General features: G+C 34.4%; 1 long non-coding RNA gene across 4 annotated transcripts; it reads left to right on the plus strand.

The window, feature by feature from the left end:
- The first annotated feature begins 7,388 nt into the window (after positions 1 to 7,388).
- Positions 7,389 to 19,012, plus strand: LOC132267233 (uncharacterized). Of its 4 annotated transcripts, XR_009468936.1 has the most exons (9): positions 7,389 to 7,747; positions 7,852 to 7,985; positions 14,372 to 14,543; positions 14,679 to 14,835; positions 14,912 to 15,116; positions 15,235 to 15,323; positions 15,436 to 15,540; positions 18,069 to 18,383; positions 18,514 to 19,012. It is a non-coding gene; the product is annotated as an uncharacterized LOC132267233 (long non-coding RNA). The 4 variants fall into 4 exon arrangements; XR_009468935.1 differs by lacking the exon at positions 18,514 to 19,012 and having other exon boundaries at positions 7,391 to 7,747; positions 18,069 to 18,501; XR_009468933.1 differs by lacking the exons at positions 18,069 to 18,383; positions 18,514 to 19,012 and having other exon boundaries at positions 7,391 to 7,747; positions 15,436 to 15,975.
- Positions 19,013 to 21,791: the final 2,779 nt, after the last annotated feature.

Raw genomic sequence — 21,791 nt, forward strand, 5'->3', positions numbered from 1 at the left:
CACCATTGGAGGAGCTCAAAGCCTTAAGCTTTGACCTTGATTTTTGAGTGCCTTCCATTGATTTCCAAGCTTGAATTTGGGAATACTTTTTGTTCCCCTCATTCTCCTCTACATAACCCTTGAAGGGTGAACCATTTGGAGTTTCCTAGCCTTGGATTCTAGAGAGACTCTTCTCTAGTGAGGTAGGGGATGTTATAGGTTTATATTTTGTTATCTTGCATGTTTTTTATGCTTATATAACTTGTATGCATGTTTTAATATTAATTTGAGAAATTAATGGTTATTGTAACTTGCATATAACTCACTTATGACTTGATATATGGCATGGCCATGACTTGATCCTTGTTGTATGTTAATTTGGGAGGATTTGAATAGGTTTCCAAATCTAGAGAATTAATGAATTTAATTTGATTTAAATTCTAGTAAATTAGGTTTTGCTTGTATCCCATTTTGGACTTGATATATGGTATGACCATAACTTAATCTTTGATATATATTTATTTGGAAACATTTGAACAACTTTTGAAAATTAGAGATTTGATTAATTTAAGATTAATTAAATTCTACATGATGATGTCTTACTCATTTTACCCTTTTGATTTGATATATGTAATGAGTATGCTATGTTGTTTAACAAATATTGATTTAAGGTCATTTGTGAATTTTGGTTTTCAAAATTTCCATTTCAAATTCATTTTCACCTTTTTGGCTGTTGGGGGGTCGGATTTTGACTCGACCATTTCCGGGAGCCGCGGACCATTCCCGCATGCTCAAAATCACTTATTACGTTTATGTGCATATTCGTTTCAGCCTAGAAGTGCATTTGTGGTGAAATGTATGTTCGGTGCAAATTCACATTTTTACCGTTTTGAGCCTAAACTGAGCATAAGGGCATTTTGGGGTTTTCACATGAAAAATAAAGTTTTCTTTTGGCATGGTTGGCTAGAAATCATGATTTTGAGGCGGTTTTCTTCTTTGTGTTTTTTTTCAAAAAAGCCTAGAAAGTCCTCAAAATTGTATTTCAAGTTGGCATTTCAAGGGCAGCCCACAGCAGAATGAGGGCTCCAAGGGGGTTCGAGTGCTCCAACTTTGGAGAAAACTCTCAGGGCTAATTACAAGTGCTCATAGCCCTTGCTCGAGCACTCAAGGTACTGTTCACGGGTGTATGTGTGTGTGTGTCTTGGTTCAGCACTGCACCTCTGATTTCAAATCATCATATCTTCTTTGTTTTAAATCCGAATTGGTCCATTCTTGAGTCTAAATTGACCGCGTCGAAATAAGAATTCTAATGGTACCAATTAGAGCTTCAGATTCTTTTTGTAGATCAAGATATTCAAGTTTTAGAAAGATAGTGTCTGTTTTTGGTTCGAACCGGGATAGGGTTTCCCTTCCTTCGACTTCAGAACTTGATATCTTTGTCGCCCGGACTCCGAATCAGGTGATTCTTGAGTCTAAATTCATTAATTTTTTTTTGGCTTTCCAATGGTGTGCACGGTGGCACCCATTTCAATATGGAATGACCATTTTTTCCCTAAGTTCATTCTTATCCATTTTTGAAACATCGTTTCCGCATTTGTTTTCTTTGGGTTCCGTGACCTCATTGAGGGTCACATTGGTGTCTTAGAGACGTGTTGTATCTCTAGAGACCATTTTTCTATCCTTTGTTTCCATATTTTGGATCCGTTTCGGGTCATCACAGGACACACTGGGTTGAAAAATCTAGGGTCGTCACAGTTCAAGTCTTAATTAATTATGAATCCATCCATAATTACTGACTATAAACAATTTATGATTACTATTTATATTCATGTATTGATCGCCATCACATACATATATAAATATCTCTTGTAATCAAATGGACACTATCAATTCTATAATGAATTGAAACATAATACATTGAATTCACCAATTGTATAAAGCATAAATATTTTAGATACGTCAGGAACATATGTCACTTTAATCCAAACAGGAATTTACTATGTCAGGGCATATAAATCCCAATAGCTCCCACTTACCCTTATAGCCAATTCAGATTGCATCTAACTCTAATGTTATCCAGGTGACGATCAAAACTATTGATCATAACACCTTTGTTAATGGATCAACAAAGTTGTGTTCCAACGTAATGTTATAGCCACGAGTACATTTTCTTGCCAGATAATATCATATAGGACACGATACTTTCCTCTCAGTGTACCATGTTCCTCCATGGAACCTTAGGTCATTGGTTTGGACTACTTCTGCACTATTATCGCAATATAGCTCGATAGGCAGGCTAGTATGCTCCACAACCTCTAAATTAGTGAGATCAAACCAAAAGGCTTCCTTTGCTGCCTTTAAGGCTGTAATGTACTCCACCTTCAGGTTTGAATCAGCAGTTGAAATTTGCTTAACAATCTACTAACTGATTTCCCCTCCATTGAGTGAACATACACAAAGTCATGAACCTCATAGTATCAACTTCTAATTTGAAAACAGAACTATCATACCTGACTGGAACCACATCATCACATCCATAAATGAGTATGAGATCATTGGTTCTCCTAAGGTACTTTATGATATTTTTCACAACAGACCAGTTATGAAGTCGAAGTTCAGACTAATATCTACTAACTATCCCTACCATATAGCGGATCTCTTGTTTGGTATAGACCATGGCATATATGAGACTCCCATATGCCGAAGCATATTATTCCAGTCTCATTTGCTCAAATCCTCTGATAGTCTTGGAAAACTACTTACTAGATAGAGTAATCTATGTCAATAACGCAATAACTCATTCTTTGAGTTTTGCATACCAAACTTGGTCAAAACTTTATCAATGTAGGATTATTAAGATAAGCCTATTTTCCTTTTAACCTGATCTTGCAAAAGCTTGATCCTAGGAATATAGCTTACATCATGAAAATCCTTCATTTCAAAATAATTGAACAACTACCTCTTTACTGATGACAAAACTTCCACATCATTTTAAATGAGTAGGATGTCATCAATATATATAGAATTAGAAAAATAATGACATTCCCTTGTACACTCATGATTTATTCACTAAGAAATCTTCTGGTATCCTTTTATAGATTAACTTGCCTTCCATAGGTATCACCTTACTAGAAAGTTTTACAAGATCCCAGATTTTATTAGAATACATAGATTCCAACTCTGATTTCATAGCAACTTGCAAAAATGATCTGTATCCATATCGGTTCACGCTTTTGTGTAGCTTACTGGGTCCAACTCATGTTTAATAGGGGTATCCGTAAAGGTCTCACCTAAAAACATGATTCTGTCAGATTGGATGATAATCCTCCCACTACATCAATGTATCGATGCAGGAATCTGTGTACTAGATGATGCTGACGCATCAATAAGGAATTCATCTATAATTCTCAATCTCTATAATAAGTGTGTTCATCTTGTGGTACAACTGGTACTAATACCATATTCTCACACATTATGCTACTAGGTATATGATCCTCCTATAGATAAACAGTGAGTGTAAATAATTAACTTTTATCATTGAGATCATAAAATAATCCATCCTAATGCCTTTATAGTAGCTATCAAATCAATCATGCATATGATCTGCTCCCAACTTACTTATCCATATCAAGGGCGCATGTGCAAGACTACCCCATATGTACATGTGATTCAAATTAAGATTTAGTAAAAAACACAACTCAAAAGATATCCTTGAGACAAACGAAGATGGATTGCAATTCATAATGCTCATCGATATCATTAATGCTAAACTCTTAAATGAAAGAGATAATGTAGCATAATTGATCATAGATCTAACCATGTTAAGCAGAATTCTATTATTCCTATTTGACACCTAAATCCATTTAGCGTCAATTGTGGAAAACTGGTACACAACACCCTCATTGACCATATAGTCTTTGCACTATCCTAAGAAATACTCATATCCATGATCAGATCGAAGTGTTTTGATAAGTTTACCTAATCTGTTCTCCACATCAGTCTTGACACTTTCGAAATATACTAAGAGTTTAAGACTTGTGTCGCATCAGATAAATTTTTCCAATACGTAAGTAGTCTTGCTTGGATGTTCATAAGACCACACATGTCAGTGTGTACCGACTCCAATTGTTCTTTATGTCTATTTCATTTGGCTGATTAAACCCTTAGGTTTATCTATCCTTCAAAACAGGATTCATAAGTTTGGTTTAGGCTCCCCTGCCTCACTAGGTTATAAACCTTCTTTGACCAATCTTTGAATCTCATTTTAACTGATTACAACCCAATAATAGACACTAAAAATACAATGAGTCAAGAATAACAAAATTTCTCTTAACATTCAATCTAGAAGATGCAACAATAGTTTTTACATCCTAAAAATATTAAAAGCTTGTGGTTATAGTATATCAACCATCTTTCAATGCACCAGAAGTAATCGCACATCTATTCAATTTTATAAAACCAGTTTTATAAAATAACAATACAGTTTTTATAAACCAAAAGTGAAACAAGAATTAGATTGCGTTTAACATCTGTGCATAAAGATAGTTATCAAATACTCATATCCTCATACTCTCTAATTTCAGATATAATACTCCCACTGACTTAGCTACAACCTTGGCATCAGGTCAAAAAACAAATATATATCCATATCATTGAGGCTTTTGGATTCCTGAAATCCTTGCAACGAATTGCAAACATGTTTAGTGGCTCCAGAATCTATCCATCAGGAATTAATAGATACAACCACATAACATGGCTCAGTAATTAAATATATTTTCCTATACCACGTCATTGCTTAGACAGTTCGTCCTTTATTGTCTTAGTTAGCGGCAAAAGAAACAGTTTCCTTCGCCCTCAACAAACACTGCCTTATTCCCTTTAACCTTTTGGATACCCCTGTTTTGCGTTAACCTAGTCCTATTATCATCCTTCCCCTTTCCTTTGCCCTTCCACTTGGGCCTAGAAGAAGATGGTATAGACTACATTAGATTGATAGGAATGCCTATTCTTCTGATTATCCCTTTATCTGTTACCAATTCTATAAGAATATCAGTGAGTGTGAACTCAAACTGATTCCTTATTTAGTCTACTCTGAAAGAGCCGAACGAATTTGGTAACAAGACAATAATCATGTCAATTTGAAACTGACCATTCAAGTCAACCCTATTGATCTCCAATTTAATTTTTAAATAATAAACAATCATTTTTCAAAATCTGATCTCTTACTGGAGATCCTTAGACTGTCTCAATGGTAATCAAGTCTGACTCAGTACTTAGGCATAAACTCTATCTAATCTCACCAAAACATCTCATTGAGTATCTTAAAGTAAAGAAATTAGGTATAGGAGTATTAAATACATTTTGTACCATTACGTTGTGAATAAAATATCTAAGTTCCTTATCCAGTCAATATAAATGAGGTCCAAAAACATTGAATATGTAAGCAAGCAGAAAAAATGGATTAGACATAAATAATCTGAATATAAATGCAATCATACAATATGCAAGGTGAATTATTAATATTATCATGCATATTTAAAATTAAAATGAGTTTGTCAACCACATAATATAATAAATCTCAAAAGATCATAATCATTATTAGTGAAGAATCCCTTTTAATTAATGCGGGTCCCTCAACTCCATAGCATAATAAATCACACAATCAATACGTCAATAACTTATCCTGATGGAGGAGTTCATTATTACTATTGTTGGGATTCATTTGCTATTAGGTGAGCACTTCCATTAAAGTAATAATATGTGTGTCCCTTAACCACTGCATGAAAAGTCGGACAACCAATATGCCAATAACTTATTCGGTTAGCGAAGTTCATTATTGCTATTGGCGGGCAAATCCTATCATTTCCATATCTTTTAAGACAATACCTTGTCTATTATATGAAATGATTCCCGATTTATGTTTAACCTTTCTAAAATCACCTAGTGTAGACCACTCCGTTGGGGAGCTAACACTATTGATTTTAGATTGAATGTATAACGTTATTAAAGCTCTAATGAAAAATAAAACATTAAATATCTTGTCATTATAATCTAAACTCTTTAAATCATGCGTAAGGCCTTATTTTTAAAGATCTAATTACAATGAACATTTAATATTTTTATTTTCACGAGACAACCATTTTTGTAATATTAAGACTCTTCAAATCATGCGTGGGGCCTTATTTTTGAAGATCTAACTATAATGATTTTAATAACGAAGGCCATGGGGCAATGTATAAAAATCCCCACTCCCACTCAATTTTTAATCATACATAATTAGGGTTTTCAATTTATTCATTTACATGATATAATGCATGCAAAACACTTTGATTTTAATCCAATTAAATTTAGAAAATATTTGGACTTTTAAATGATTCACTAATATTTAATTTGAGGCACACTTTTAAAAATAATTTACAAATTTTTTTTTCGTTTCCTATGATATGCCCTCAAATAATTAGTAATCTAATCCAATTAATTTTCATAATTTAATTAATATAAATTAAGTCATTTAAATACATATCATGGATCAAATGCATGAATAATAATTAACAATTATCTATTCTATGCATTTCATACATCACATAAATAAATTAATGATAGATAAAACAAATAAAATGGTCAATGGAATCAGCTTTTAACATTTAAATACTATTCTTGCTGATTAGGTGTCCACCAACGGCTTGTAAACACCTGTAGGGAGCTGGTACACGCTAGGAGAAGCAAAACGACGCTTGGAACACGCCCGGAGGACCCCACACGTGCTGGCACACGCTTGGAGGAGCTATAGCTCATCCCCACGTGCTTGCACGTCACTACACCATATTGGGGTTTTACCAGTGCTTCTATAAAGAGCGCTGGTATAGGTGTACTATTACCAGCGCTCTTTATAGAAGTGCTAGTATATGGTCTTTAGTTGCAGCGGTACTAGCACTCTTTGTAGGAGCGCTAGTATAGGGTTTTAATTACCAGCGCTCCTTACAAAGAGCGCTGGTATGTGGTTTTTATTACCAGCGCTTAGCCCCATCCCACTTTTTCCCTTCCCTCCTTCTTTCTTTTTTTTTTTTTTTTTTTTTTTTTTTTTACCTTACCTCCCTTTCTTCCCTCCATTGATTTGGGCCCTAAACTACGCCATTTTTGGGGGCAATTGGTGTGTAGTACCAACGCTCTTTGTAGGAGCGTTGGTATTGGGTGTGTAGTACCAGCGCTCTTTGTAGGAGCGCTGGTATATGGCTTTAATTACCGGCGCTCGTTATAGGATCGCTGGTATATGGTAACCCCCCCCCCTCCCCTCCCCTCCCACTTTTTCCCTTCCCTCCTCTTTTTTTTTACCTTCCCTCCCTTTTTTCCCTCCGGTAATTTGGGCCCTAAGCTACGCCGTTTTTGGGGCTAATTAACACAGAATTCCACTTTCCCCATTTCATTCCTAACACCTTCAGCCGTTCTCTCTCCTTCCATCACAGCTCTGTCGCCCTTCCATCACTGGTCTCGCCCTTCCATCACCGATCATCACGTCTCTCTCCTTCTATCACAGCTCTCTCGCCCTTCCATCACCGATCATCACGTCTGTCGCCCTTCCATCACTGGTCTCGCCCTTCCCTTCCATCACCGATCATCACGTCTCTCTCCTATCACAGCATTCCAAAACTGGTGGCTTGGTTTACAGAGACAAAGTCATTGCTACTGCACACACAGAGAGAGAAAGAGTCGTCGTTGGGGGTTTCCAAAACCTTGTCTACACTAATAGATCGGACGAGAATTTTTTTAGGTTAGTAACTGTTCACCTTGTGATTTTGATTACCTGTGTATTTCTTTTTTCTTTTTTTTTTTAATTTAAATTATGAATTTACCATATTTGTCAACGTGCCCTAGCTTTGTTTGTGTAGAGTCGGCAGACGAGACTCTCTTCGCGAAAGCCCTAGCTCATTGCCCCCGAGCACTGGACATCGTGAAAGCCTTGGATAGCTCATTGCCTCCTCCTTACAGCTTTCTGAAGTCTAAACAAGGTGTGCTCCTAACTTCCTATGTTTGATTGTTTGAACTTTTTTGTTTTGGACTTTGAAATTTTTCTTTACTTCTTCTTTCCTTGGGCTGTTTTGCCACATTTATCTTCCAGATGCTCCATTTTGACTGGAATTGAGTTTTATAATTTTTTGGATGCCTGCATAAACTTGTCATATTCTGTCAGTGTGAGCCTCTTTTTGTGTGGACAAATGCACTTAAAAATTACCAGGAAAAAATAATAATAATAAATTCTTAATTTTGAATCAATGAGATGCGAGCATGGGACAATTGTGACTCTTATTCTCTGAGAAACTATCAAAATCACTAGTTTTCTTTACATGTCGGAATTGAGGAAGTGTATGTTCATATGCAGAAGTCCCCAAAACATAGCATGTATAGTTCATAAAACTTACAAAACCATAAGGCTATATTTGAATTGACAAATGTATTTTAATTTGCACAATTCATCTAAGAAGAAGACATCAAAATCTCACTTGTTCGAGTGTACACAGGCCATGGTCTAACAAGCCCCAAATTGGTTAATGTCCTAATAGCTTAATGTCATCTTAATTTTCCTTGATTTAATTTAGAACACTCCAACCAGCCCCAAATTTGTTTAGCTAATAGGTCATATATAGTTAGCAGAATAAAAACCTATGGGAAAAATATTTGAATGTCTACAAGTTACAAACTTACAGAAGGTGAAAGCCATCTAGAGAGAGTGTCGATTACTGTCCTTTAAAAAATCTAAAATTTTCCTTAGATTTTTATTCTTCAACTATTAGAGAAACTACTACCCTGGCACATAATGTCACAAACACTCAGAATGCAAAGTAAAAACTTTGTGAAAAATTGCTTAAATTACCTGCGATTATACATGTTTTAATGGTAGTCAGATTCCAAAAGGCTGTGACAGCCGATGCAACCACAAACTTCTTGTGAGAGCAAGCCCCCCATGCTTCCAACACCGACCATTTGAAGCACCATTTGAAACAATAATAATAATATATTATCAGTGAGAAAACAATAAAAGTCATTGTTGTTGCTTAGACAAATCAAGTGAGGGCAATCATTTTCACATTAGCATCCTTACACACTACTCTCAGTCCGTGAAAATCTCTCTTAAGAGTGAGACTGACATCTTTTTTGTATGCAAATGAAAATCTCTCTTAAAAGTGAGAGTGACATTTTTTTTTGTACTGCATACAAGATTCCATGAACAATTTTTACCAGTGCATAAGCTTTTGTCAAATACAATTAAATCTAAGCATATGAACTAGAAAAAACTGTTACTCATATATCCCACATCGATCTCTATCCCCATTTTCTTTTCCTTTTTTGGGTAAATTCCCCATATTATTATTTTTATGTGTTTATATATATATACACACACACATATAAGTTCTTTATGTGTGTGTCTACACTTGAGCTTGGATTACTATTATTTTATAATAATAATAATAATAATATAGGCTGGGCTTGGATTGGTCTTTGGTTAAAAATTCAACTTTAAGCCCAACCTGCATAATAATAAATGAGAGTGACATCATAATTGGGTAATTGACGCCATTGTTAGTCCAGGAAAATAATACAAGTATAGTGTTAGGACCTGAGACACATATTTTAGAACTTAAGGCCATGTTTGGTTCTAAAAAAGAATATCTACAAAATATGTGAACAGACCATACTTTTTTAAAAACTAAAAGATATTTGCACGAAAATTGACAATTTTAATTTTCGAAGAATACTTTAGAAATTTATCACTAAAATTTTGATATTGTCTTTTTAGTTATTGTTATTGGGCAGAAGTGCTTCTGCTAACCAAATACGTGTTTCAGTGTGTTTGATTTTATTGTTAGAAATAAGAATTTTGAAAAAAATAAATAAATAAAATTTGAAAACATTTTTTACAGAATTTTGAGAATAAAAGAGAAAGCTAAATATTGTTGTTCACTGAGATTGATTATGTTTGTCAAAGGACAGTAAGATATACTGCTATATCAATTTGTCCCTATATATACTGTATTTGTGGCATTGTTTTAGTTTATGCTGTTTAGTTAATATATTGTTATTACATATTAATATTCTGATTTTATGCTATCATTAGTAAATACTTTATAACTATTAATATCCAATTTTCATAATAATAATAATAAATTTTGTTAAGGAATTTGTTTTAATGGAGTAGTCATGATTTTTTTTGTACATGTTACTTTTTATTCTTTTCAAATACCTTGACTAAATTGTTATTATGTTTATCAATAATATATTTCTTATCCATATATTTTATTTAGATTACTTGATGTAATATCATGGATTGAAGTTGGATAACTCAGTCAAGGTACTTCAAATTGTAGTTTGATTAGGTTACTTAATCTAATAACTACAATTTAAGAAATTTGATTTTTTATATGCATTACTATGCAAATAGGTTAAGTTCAGCATACTTGCGTGGAGTTGAAGAGTTTCTAGATATCTCATTTGAGTGAGTTGGGAAGGATGGGCGTATATATTGTCCTTGTACTGATTGTGACAATTGCATAAAAAAAACACGTTCTGAGGTGAGAGATGATTTGGTGTGTAATAAGTTTATTCAGTCATACATAACTTGGTCTTATCATGGGGAAGAAGTGCCGTCATCTTCTCGGCAAACTGATGTATACACAACACACGACAATATCAATGCAAACAAAAATGATGATATGCATGGACTCTTACACGAGGGTTTTGGTGTTCCAATTGAAGGGAGGGAAGAGACCAACGGAGAAAATGATCAACACCAAAGGGTGTCAAATGAAGAGTTAGATAAATTTTATAGGCTATTGGAAGATGCAAACCAAGAGTTATATCCTGGGTGTAAAAAGTTTTCAAAGTTATCCTATATAGTGAAGCTATATTTAGTGAAGACTAAATATAATTGGAGTGACAAATCATTCACTGATCTGTTAAAAGTGATAAAAGATGGATTACCAGATGGTGAGACATTACCAAAAACCTTCAATGAAACAAAGAAGATGATTGGTGACCTGGGTCTTAAATATGATAAGATTTATGTATGTCCCTCTGATTGTACGTTGTATTGGAAGAAGCACTCTAATGATGAAATGTGTCATAATTGTGGCAAGTCAAGGTGGAAAGTTTTTGATTCAGAAACTGAGGGCAATGCAAGTACATCATCCTCATCAACAAATAAAAAAATTCTTGCTAAAGTCATACGATATTTTCCTTTGAAGCCAAGACTCCAAATATTATTCATGTCAAGTAAGACAACTTCTTCTATGAGATGGCATGCCGAAGAGCAAATCAAGGATGGATTGATGAGACATCCCGCTGACTCCCCAGCATGGGATAGCTTTGATAAAAGATACCCAACATTTTCTAGTGATCCTTGGAATGTCAGGCTTGCATTAGCAACTGATGGGTTCAACCTATTCAAGACCATGAGTGTTGCACACAGTACATGGCCTGTTTTGATACTCGTGTATAACTTATCCTCATGGATGTGCATGAAACAGCCTTATTTTATTCTATCAACCTTGATACCTGGCCCTAAGGGACCTGGAAATGATATTGATGTCTATTTGCAGCCTTTGATAGAGGAATTAAAAGAGTTGTGGGTTGATGGGGTGGAAACTTATGATGCTTCAAGAAATGAGATGTTCCGTATGCATGCAGCATTGTTTTGGACTCTTTCTTACTTTCCTGGTTATGCAATGGTATCCTGCTGGAGTACAAAAGGGTATTTGGCTTGTCCTACTTGTAACAAAGACACTTGTTCTCATTTCTTAGATCATAGCAAGAAAATATGTTATGATGGGCATCGTTGTTTTCTTGAAAAAGATTATAAATATAGGCGTTGTAAATTAGCAAATTGACGGCACTGAAGAGGTAAGGTGTGCACCGCCTATGTTATCTGGACCACAATTGTTACATGAATTAATGGGCCTTAAATTTCCACATTTGGAAAGAGTGTGCATACAATGAATGAAGATCGGAAGCATGAAGATCGGACGCGTCCGCCACACAATTGGAGGAAGAAGAGTATATTCTTTCAATTACCATATTGGAAGTATAATCTTCTGCGTCACAATCTAGATGTGATGCATATTGAAAAAAATATATGTGACAATATACTTCACACATTGATGAATGATCAGAAAGGGAAGGATGGATTAAAAGCAAGACTTGACCTACAGGATATGGGAGTAAGGCCTTCACTTCACCCACAAGAACATGGTTCAAACAAATTTTATTTGCCTCTTACAAGTTTCACGCTATCTTCACTTGAAAAGAGCACATTATGTCGAGTGTTGAAAAATGTTAAAGTTCTAAATGGGTATGCATCTAACATTTCACGTTGTGTGAAATTGAAAGAGCGTACAATTAGTGGGTTAAAGAGTCATGATTGTCATATCTTGATGCAACAACTTCTAGCCATAGCCATTCGTAGGATATTGCCTAAGAATGTTTGCTCAGTACTTGTCGAGTCAGTAACTTTTATCGAGAGTTGTGTTCAAAGACTCTTCGGCTTGAAGACTTGGATAAATTGGAACACCGGATTGTTTTAATACTATGTCAGTTGGAAATGATATTCCCACCTGCCTTCTTTACCATAATGGTACATTTATCTGTTCACTTAGCTCACGAGGCAAGGATTGCAGGACCAGTGCAATACCGTTGGATGTATCCAATTGAGAGGTCAAGATTTTTAATGAATTTTCATTTATAGTTTGTTTATTTTTTAATAATTATGATATTATTAAATTTCATTCTTTATATTTAGGTACCTTATGAATTTGAAAAATTATGTGCAAAATAGAAGTCATCCTGAGGGTTCAATAGCAGAAGGTTATTTCACGGAAGAATGCTTGACTTTTTGTTCACGTTATCTGACAAATATTGAGACGAGATTCGATAGGCCCCAAAGGAATTCCGATAATGTGCTTGATGAAGAGGAAGTGAATGATTTTGGTGCACAAGGCCGTGCCTTGGGAAAACAAGAGTTCATTAATCTAGATAAGATGACTTTGGTGCAAGCTCATCGGTATGTTTTATTCAATTATCATGGAGCAGAACCATTCATTGAGTAAGATTAAGTTCCCCAATATATTACATGATTATATTCGTGTCAAACTTCATTTAGTTTAATAGGGAATATGTTTAACATTATATTTTCATAATGCAGAAAACATAAGAGATTTCTTAAGATGAGGCAGCGCTATTTAAAACCAAGATAATTAGAGAAGATGTCTCATGATTTATTTCACAAATGGTTTAATGAACGTGTAAGTATTTGACTTTTGTGTTGTTGGTGTATTATAGGTTTATGAAAAATTACCTTATTATATAAGTTATATCTTTATGAATACAGTTATGAGATAGTGAGGATCCAATTCCTAATGAGATGAGGTGGCTAGCACAAGGTCCAAACCATGTCGCGAAATGGTTCAAGAAGTTTGTGATCAATGGTTTGAAGTTTCATGTTAGAGATGTTGAGAGACAGAGAAAGACTCAGAACAGTGGAGTTGTCATAAAGGCAGTGACATCTAGTTATGCAAGAGCCACCGATCAAAATCCCGTCACAGGAGATATTCAGTACTATGGTGTGCTGACTGATATCATTGAGTTAAATTACAATGTAAATAGAAAGGTGGTATTGTTTAAGTGCGATTGGTTTGATGTCTTGTCCAAGGGTAGAGGAATAAAGGAGGATGATTTTCGATTTAAGCTTCTTAATTCGTCACGATCGTTGGGAACAGATAAGCTTTTCATTCTAGCATCTCAAGCTGAACAAGTATTCTATGTTGATGATCCCATTGACAATGAGTGGAAAGTGGTTATTGGCGCAAAACCACGAGACCTTTATGATATGCCAGAGCATGATATTGAATCTTATCAAGTTCAGGAGCCATTTCATGCACAATATGTGGATAACGACTTGGATGTACCTGATGATAGCACGTTTTGGACAAGAGCTGATTTGCTTGGAACAACTATAGAAGAAGATGACGATGTTGATGATGACCTTGATGAAGATGAGATTTAGGATGATTCCATATCTACTACTCAATGGATGTGAAACGTCTTTTTTGGATGTCAAATGTCTTTTTTGGATATTATAAGCTCTGATTCACTATATATATATATATATGCAACTTTGACAATAATATTGCAGTATCATATTTTGTAGCATGCACATGTACGTTTCCCGTGAAAACTTACTTAGTTTTTTTGTGTGCTTATATATTTTTAATATGTTTTGATCTATTCTTGGCATATTATTTTTTATTTCTTTTTATTGATTTTTCTTGAATTGTGTACTGCCTTTTTTAAACAATATGATTGCATTCTCTTAAATGAATTCTCACTTTTTTGTTTTCTTTTCTAGAAAGGATAAATAATAAGTTGACAATGAAACGAACGGTTAGTGAAGTGGAAAAAGTAAGTGAACAAAATACTGAAGCTTCAACTTCAAAATCATCCCAACCACCGTCGAAGAAGAGACGGGGCCCGACACGATGCAAGAATGTCGTAAACGTGACAACCTTATTACCATTAAGGTACATATATATAGAGATCATCTTATATAGTTTACATAATTAGACTATATTCAATATGAAGGAGAAAAAAGGATTTCTATCATTATTTTTGTACTAAACATCTACAATTGTTAATTTTTGTTTATGGTTAATAAGTTTGGACAGCCGATCGGCCCTAGAAGTGGTACATATACTAATTATTTGGGAACACTTGGGAACACTTGCCCGGAAAGCTAATTTAGCTCCTTTGTGCTACAAAACTTGATGGGAGATGCCTAAACGGCTGAAGGAGGATATGTGGAACGTTGTAAAGGTAAAACCTTTCAATGATATTAAAATAATTTTTATGGAAAAATTGGATTAACATGCAGCAATTATCACATTTTCAGGGAAAGTATGATGTGGGAATCATGTCAAAACATTGGACAATATCCTTCATCGGAAAAAAAATGGAAGGGGTACAAGTGTGAATTAAAAAGTGAATATTACTCGGCTAGGGATACAGATGCAGAAAGATTGGCAAACCCATCACCTGATGTTGAAAAGGAGCATTGGGAATTTTTGGTTAGGCATTGGGGTATGCCTATGGCGAAGGTAATCCTCCATCCACCAATTTTGTTTAAAGTCAACAAGTTGAATTTATAATTTACCTGTTTTCAGTCATTATTTTAGGTGGAATGTTAGAATGTTTACTTTTTCTCACTTCTTGTAGGAGGTCAGTAAAAAAACAAAGAACGTCATGGGAAGCAGACAATGATGCATACTACAGGGACAAAAAGCTTTGCACGTGTTTCTGCCGAGGTTAGTTGAAGTTTTGGCAATATAAATTATTTCAGTTCTTATGTTGTTGAATGATTATAAATGTTAGTGGTAAATAATAATATATATCACAATGTCTATGTTTCTTTTATAGATTGAGGAAGACAAAGGTATTCAGCTTTCTCGTGCAGATTTATTCATTCGCACACATGCAAATAAGGATGGCAAAGCTACTGATGCTGCTGCTTCGGAGATGATTGTAAGTTTTCATGCTTCCATTTGCAAAAAGGGGGTCATGTGCCCTGAAGTGGCCAATTTTTAAACTCTTTGCGGTGTATTAGGGGGTCACATGCCTTGAAGTGAAATTTTTAAGTCATTGGCCCATGTGGAGGCATTTTAATTTTATTGTTTATCATCGGCCCGTGTGGAGGCAATTTACTTTCTTGTATTTGTTGAAAAGCGTAGGAGTATGGGATCATTGTATATGGAGGCTTCTTGTTGATTGATTTGTGTTGTGGAGAAGTATTTGCTATTTCTTGTTTGTGTCAATGTGTCAATCATATTCTCCCCAACATATATTTAATTTCCATTAACACTTGTACTCTATTTGTTCTCTCATCTTTTCTCTGTTTCTAAGTTTTATTGCTTCATCCTTGTTCTACACCTAGTAATTCTTGGGAAATTATGGACACAATGTGCCCAGAATTTTGATCTCACATAAAAATGATCACATCTCATATGTTACTTAGGTTACACTAACACACAAACTGTATAAGTTTTAGGTCTTATAGTCATAGATAAGGAGTAAAAAATAGAGGAAAAAAAACCAATATACTTTATACTTAATGACAATATATAGTGTATAACTCATGGTATCATCTCTTTCTTGCCTCAAACTTGAAAGATAGTTCAGCTGATAATATCAACTTTTCATCAATGAAATGATATTAAAATTTTCCGCATATGTTGCACCTCTCTTTTCACAAAAATTATTGGTTAGGGACCTAGGGTTAAACATACTCCATTTCTATATCCTAAGATTGACTGTATGGTGAAAAAAAAAAACACAGGAACAAAATTTGTCAACTTAAAAAAACAAAAATTGTTCAATAAAAAAACTGTGAGCAGAAACTATTTTCCCGGTGATCATAAAAAATATCCCTCTAGACTAGCGAGTCCAATTGCACTTGAAAGATTGGTCTCTGCAGGAGGTTTAGGCTGTTGTAAAGCCAAAAATGCATTAATAGTGCAATCTCATCGACAAGAATACTAAGCTTCAGACTTTTACCACAAATGCCATCAACTTTGCTACTCTAGATATATGTAATCAGAAACGGCAAATAACCAACAAGAGATAAAGGAAGAGGCATGCTGGACCTCCCCATAGTATTAAAGAAATACTCACATCAGAGCATGGTTATTGTATAGTTCATTTTGTGTATATTTTGTGCATTCATGAGTTTGCACCCCTACTGACTTTTGTATGTAAAAGGGAAGTATATTAGAAACTGTTTTGAGATATATGCACATAGACTAGCCTGTACCAGCTACTATGAAACCTCTAATATTCCATTTCCCTTCTAATCCACTTCTTCTATCCCAATTTTAAGTGGGCCTTTAAACTGTAAAAATGGATTTTAACTGGAGCACAAGACCATTCTAGTAAGCCAGACATATTTAAGTGCATGACAATGTATTCATGAAGAATAAAAAAGCAATTAACTCAGGTCAAATGGTGGGACCCCACCTCTATTTCTCCTAAAAGGGGGAAGAAAGTTTTATTAAAGAAAAAACCCACAAGTGATATGAATATGTCGATTGGTCAAATTGTATCTCTACCTCCCTCCCTTCCTTCCTCCCTTTTCTCTCTCTATCACGCACACACACACACTTATAGAACTCGTGCTTGCTTTCCAAAAATAATAGCTAAAAGGGTAATTTTAAGTATTTAAATTGGGTCAAATAATCCAACATGCCTGGTTGCCACCAAATTTTCTACAGGGAGGTAACTAACTGTAACTAAATCCAGCAATAGTGCACCCGCTTCAAACAACCTAGAAATCACTGAAATCAACAAAATGAGGGTATGTGTGCATCTCTAATTGGATTACTTGAACCTTTAACATCAAATCATTCCCGGCCATATGAAAGTGCAAAAATTAAAATCTTCAACCTTCATGTTAATAAATGCAATGAAGATATCTTTATTTTTTTGGTTGATAAGAAACATTACTTTTAACCTATTTTGTTCTCATATGATAGCTCATGACATTTTTAGCTAATCCTTGAACTTCTCTCAGATGCAAAAATGTTTCTCATATAGCATATCACAGAAAAAGGAAGGATCAAATGATTTTGTTGAACAATTTTTATAAACTTAAACCCTATAATTCATCTATAGGAATTCTATACATTAAAGCTCACCATCCTTTCTCATCTCAGGGAGCAATCCTGAAGCACGCTTTTCTACGATTTTAATATATCCATCAACGTCATGATCATGAACATTAAACAAGACAATTAAGCCATATTGAAAAACTACCATGTAACAGCAATCACTTCCACTTAAACTGGAACCCGAACCCTGAGATAAAAATAATAATATCAATAATAATAACAAAGATTTAAGAAAAACATTCAGTTTGATGAATCATGTCCATTAAATTTAGAAATTTCTGGATTGCATATATCATATACAAAATTGGAATTTGGATTTGATAAAAGTCGTATAAAAGCACAGTATCAAAAATGCATTGATAGTGAGGATTCAAACTTTTTTTTTGGCAGGAACACATAAAAGTACTTCAAAAAAGTTACTCTGACTCGCCTATTGGCAGTTCCAATGTTGTTCTCCATTGTGAGGGGAGAAAAGAGAACTGGTCGTGTGTGGATGCTTGGCTTCGGGCCTACACCAAGCGATGTTTGGGGGCCTCTCCTAGTAAAGCTGAACTGATTAATAATGCGAAAAAATCTGATGAGGAGGCACGTGCTGCACGCGTAGAGTTGCAGGAGACCATATCAAAAATGCAAGCCGACTATGACAACAAGTTAGAAAATTTATGAGCCAACTTTGATGACAAGTTGGAAAATTTACAACAACAGGTGACTATGCTAATGCAGATGCAACAACAAAATTGTAGTGGACATGTATATTTATTATTAGTTTTATTCTTTACTAAATCTATGTTTACTTATGCCAAGATTTCATGTATTTTGTTTTTTTATTTTGAAGGGTTCTGATTCGTTAAATGCTCCTCCTAGAGTATTCCCAAATTCATTATCTAGTCGTGATGACAATTCAGTTAAGGTTATGAACTTTTAATTTCTCTTATATATATGTTAAATTTTCATTTATTATAATGTGTGCGTAATGAATTTATAAAAAATGTAGGGTAATTCAAATAAAATAGGCAAGAAGACTTGTTGAAGTTGAAGTTGAAGATGGGGTTGTGGCTGTGCTTTTTGAATTTCCTTCGCCTTGGATGGGTTCTTTTTGAAAAACTTGTACTACATTTATCAAAAATTGTTAATTCTTTTTGTCTGACATTTAATAGCTTTATTTAGACAATTTGGATGGTACATTGGCAGGCTAACTTGTGGTTATATTAGTATACATTTTTGCTTTTTGGTTGACATTTAGCAGGGTTAACTTGTGGTTGTATTAGTAGCCAATTTTGATGGTAATTTTCATATTGGCAGGGTTAACTTGTGGTTGTATTATGTAAAAACAATTTGGATCAATGTTTACTGTTGGTAGTTCTATTGATATGTTATTTCCAAAAACTATAAGGAAAAAAAAAATAACCCCTTTACCAGCGATCTTTTAAGAAGCGCTGGCATAGGAAGGGGAGGAAAAACAAATTAAAATTACCCTTTACCAGAACTTTACAAAAAAGCGCTGGTAAATACACTCTACCAGCGCTTTCTGGGAAAGAGCTGGTAAATACTCTATCCCAGCGCTTTTCTAAAAAGCGCTGGTAAATACTATATACCAGCGCTTTCTGGAAAAGCGCTGGTAAAAGGACTTTACCAGTGCTTCTGCAAAAGAGCTGGTAAAGGCCTACCAACACTGGACTTACCAGCGCTTTTTAAGACTTTTACCAGCGCTTTTGAGCGCTGGTAAAAGGCAAAACTGTTGTAGTGCGTGCTGGGGATGGGTTTAGGCGCGTGGCACGCGCCTTCACGCGCTGCCATGAGCTGGATAGAAAAACAAGCGCGTGGCACGTGCCTCACGCGCTATCATGCGCATTGGCCACTCAGTACATGCTGGCGGGTGTTCCTCACGCTCCAACTTGTTCAAAAGGTGCTGATTGCACCACAATCGCGCCACATGTGATCATACCTCTTTCTTGATTTAATCCAGCGCTTACAGATCCGGTTGCATGGTAATATTATGTACCGCGATGCAATAGATCCCGTGTGCTCTTTCGGCGATGACTCTTGCTGCCGGTGAAACTTCAGTTGTCGAAAAATCGCCGAAAAATTCCAGAAAATTAATAAAAAAATCCCAGAAATTAAATTAAGCCCAAAAAATTCCAGAAATTTTCCAAAAATATCCAAAAAAATTCTAGAAAATTCCTGAACCCTAATTTAACACTTTTGGACCTTCTTGAAGCTTCATAGCATCCTTTGATGAATATTACATGGCTTTAAAGATATTTACAATTTGAAATACAATGGAAAAAATTAAATTACATCATCGAACTTTCAAACGGTTAAATCAAAACCTTAATTACATTCATCCAAAGATAAAATTACATTCAAATAACCTATAAACTTCATCCATGGCCCAAACACACATCATCATCCATTCACAATTATACATACATCTTCATGTATCAATATATATCAATATATTAATTCATACATCAACATACATCAATAAATAAATATATACATATCAAAATTGGATCCATGAATGATGAATTTTAATAAAAACATGATCTCTAGTAATGAATCAAATCATGCTCTGATATCACTGTTAGGAAACGTGCCAGTTTTAAAAACTTTTAAAGGGATTTTCATTCACAGATCTTGATTCATCACATACAGACAAGTTTTATGTAAAAAAATAAAATATGATGTATTATTCAATTAACAGATTGAATACTTACATCAAAGGTCTAAGTAAACCTTTAAATCTTTCCTCTAAAGTGAATGTTCTCACTTATTGTAAATCCCTTAACAAGATGCCTTCTCCTTTGATCTCCATCTTCTTGGTAATTGTTTTGCCTTTAGGAATCACTCATAAGCCTCCATGAATGACTTTGGAAAACTAAGCTTGTGGCAGCCTCTATTAGATAAGAACACTAACCCTAATTTTCTAGAGAGAGAAAATATATTCCTTTTTCTTTCTTCTAAAAATCACCCCTAAAATATACATAGACCATGTATATATATAGGCAATATAAAGATAAAGAAAAGGAAACAATAATCATTCTCAATCTCTAATTCACATGTCTCAAATCTAATACGATTCCAATATCAAGTTGGGCTATGAGTGAGAATCCTTTGGGTTTATTATTTTAATGGCTACAATGAATTAATAATTGGCCCGGTCCATGTACCCAATTCAATTAATTCATAAATTAATTTCTACTCTACAAAAAGAAATTAATTGAATTCCAATTAAATAATAAATAACCTCTAAGTCAATGTTGCACTTTGACCCCTCTATGCATAATTAGTTATCGGATAAAAAAAGCCATCAATCCGACTACTTAATTAATATATTTATTTTGGTACCTTTGATTATTTCTGACTTGATCACAATAAAACATTTGCTTGACAAAAATAATAATTTAAATAAATAAATAAATATATAATAAATCATTTTGTCTAAAAACACACGAAGGACTTCGAATTTACTTTGTGATCAACCATAATCAATACAAAATAAATACAAGTAGCAATGATGCAAATATTGAAAATATAACCCTCTAACTATTAATTACATAACTACTCAAAGTGTCGGTCTAAGGATCTCGAAGTATCCGCCGAACAAATCAAAGTAATTATTAATTAATAAAAGAGTTTATACTTTTCTCATGCTTAAGAGTCAAAAGCCATGACAGTGATAGGGAGCAATTGCATACGGCGGCTCTCGCAATATATCTCAACCTAACGCGGATCCAGTTCAAGTCTTAATTAATTATGAGTCTATCCATAATTACCGACTATGAACAATTTATGATTACTATTTATATTCATGTATTGATCGCCATCACATACATATATAAATATCTCTTGTAATCAAATGGACACTATCAATTCCATAATGAATTGAAACATAATATATTGAATTCACCAATTGTATAAAGCATAAATATTTCAGATACGTCAGGAACATATGTCACTTTAATCCAAATAGGAATTTGCTATGTCAGGGCATATAAATCCCAACAGATACAACACCAGCAAAGGTTCCTCTACCCAAGGTAGGTTCTTGCTCTTGTTTTTCACATTTTCATCTTTTCTAGAATATGCTGCAAATAGAATTCCTTGTCGCAT

Source organism: Cornus florida, unplaced genomic scaffold (genome assembly GCF_030987335.1).
Source record: "Cornus florida cultivar Cherokee Brave unplaced genomic scaffold, ASM3098733v1 CherokeeBrave_3.0.0_Hap2_Chr07, whole genome shotgun sequence".
NCBI lineage: Eukaryota > Viridiplantae > Streptophyta > Magnoliopsida > Cornales > Cornaceae > Cornus > Cornus florida.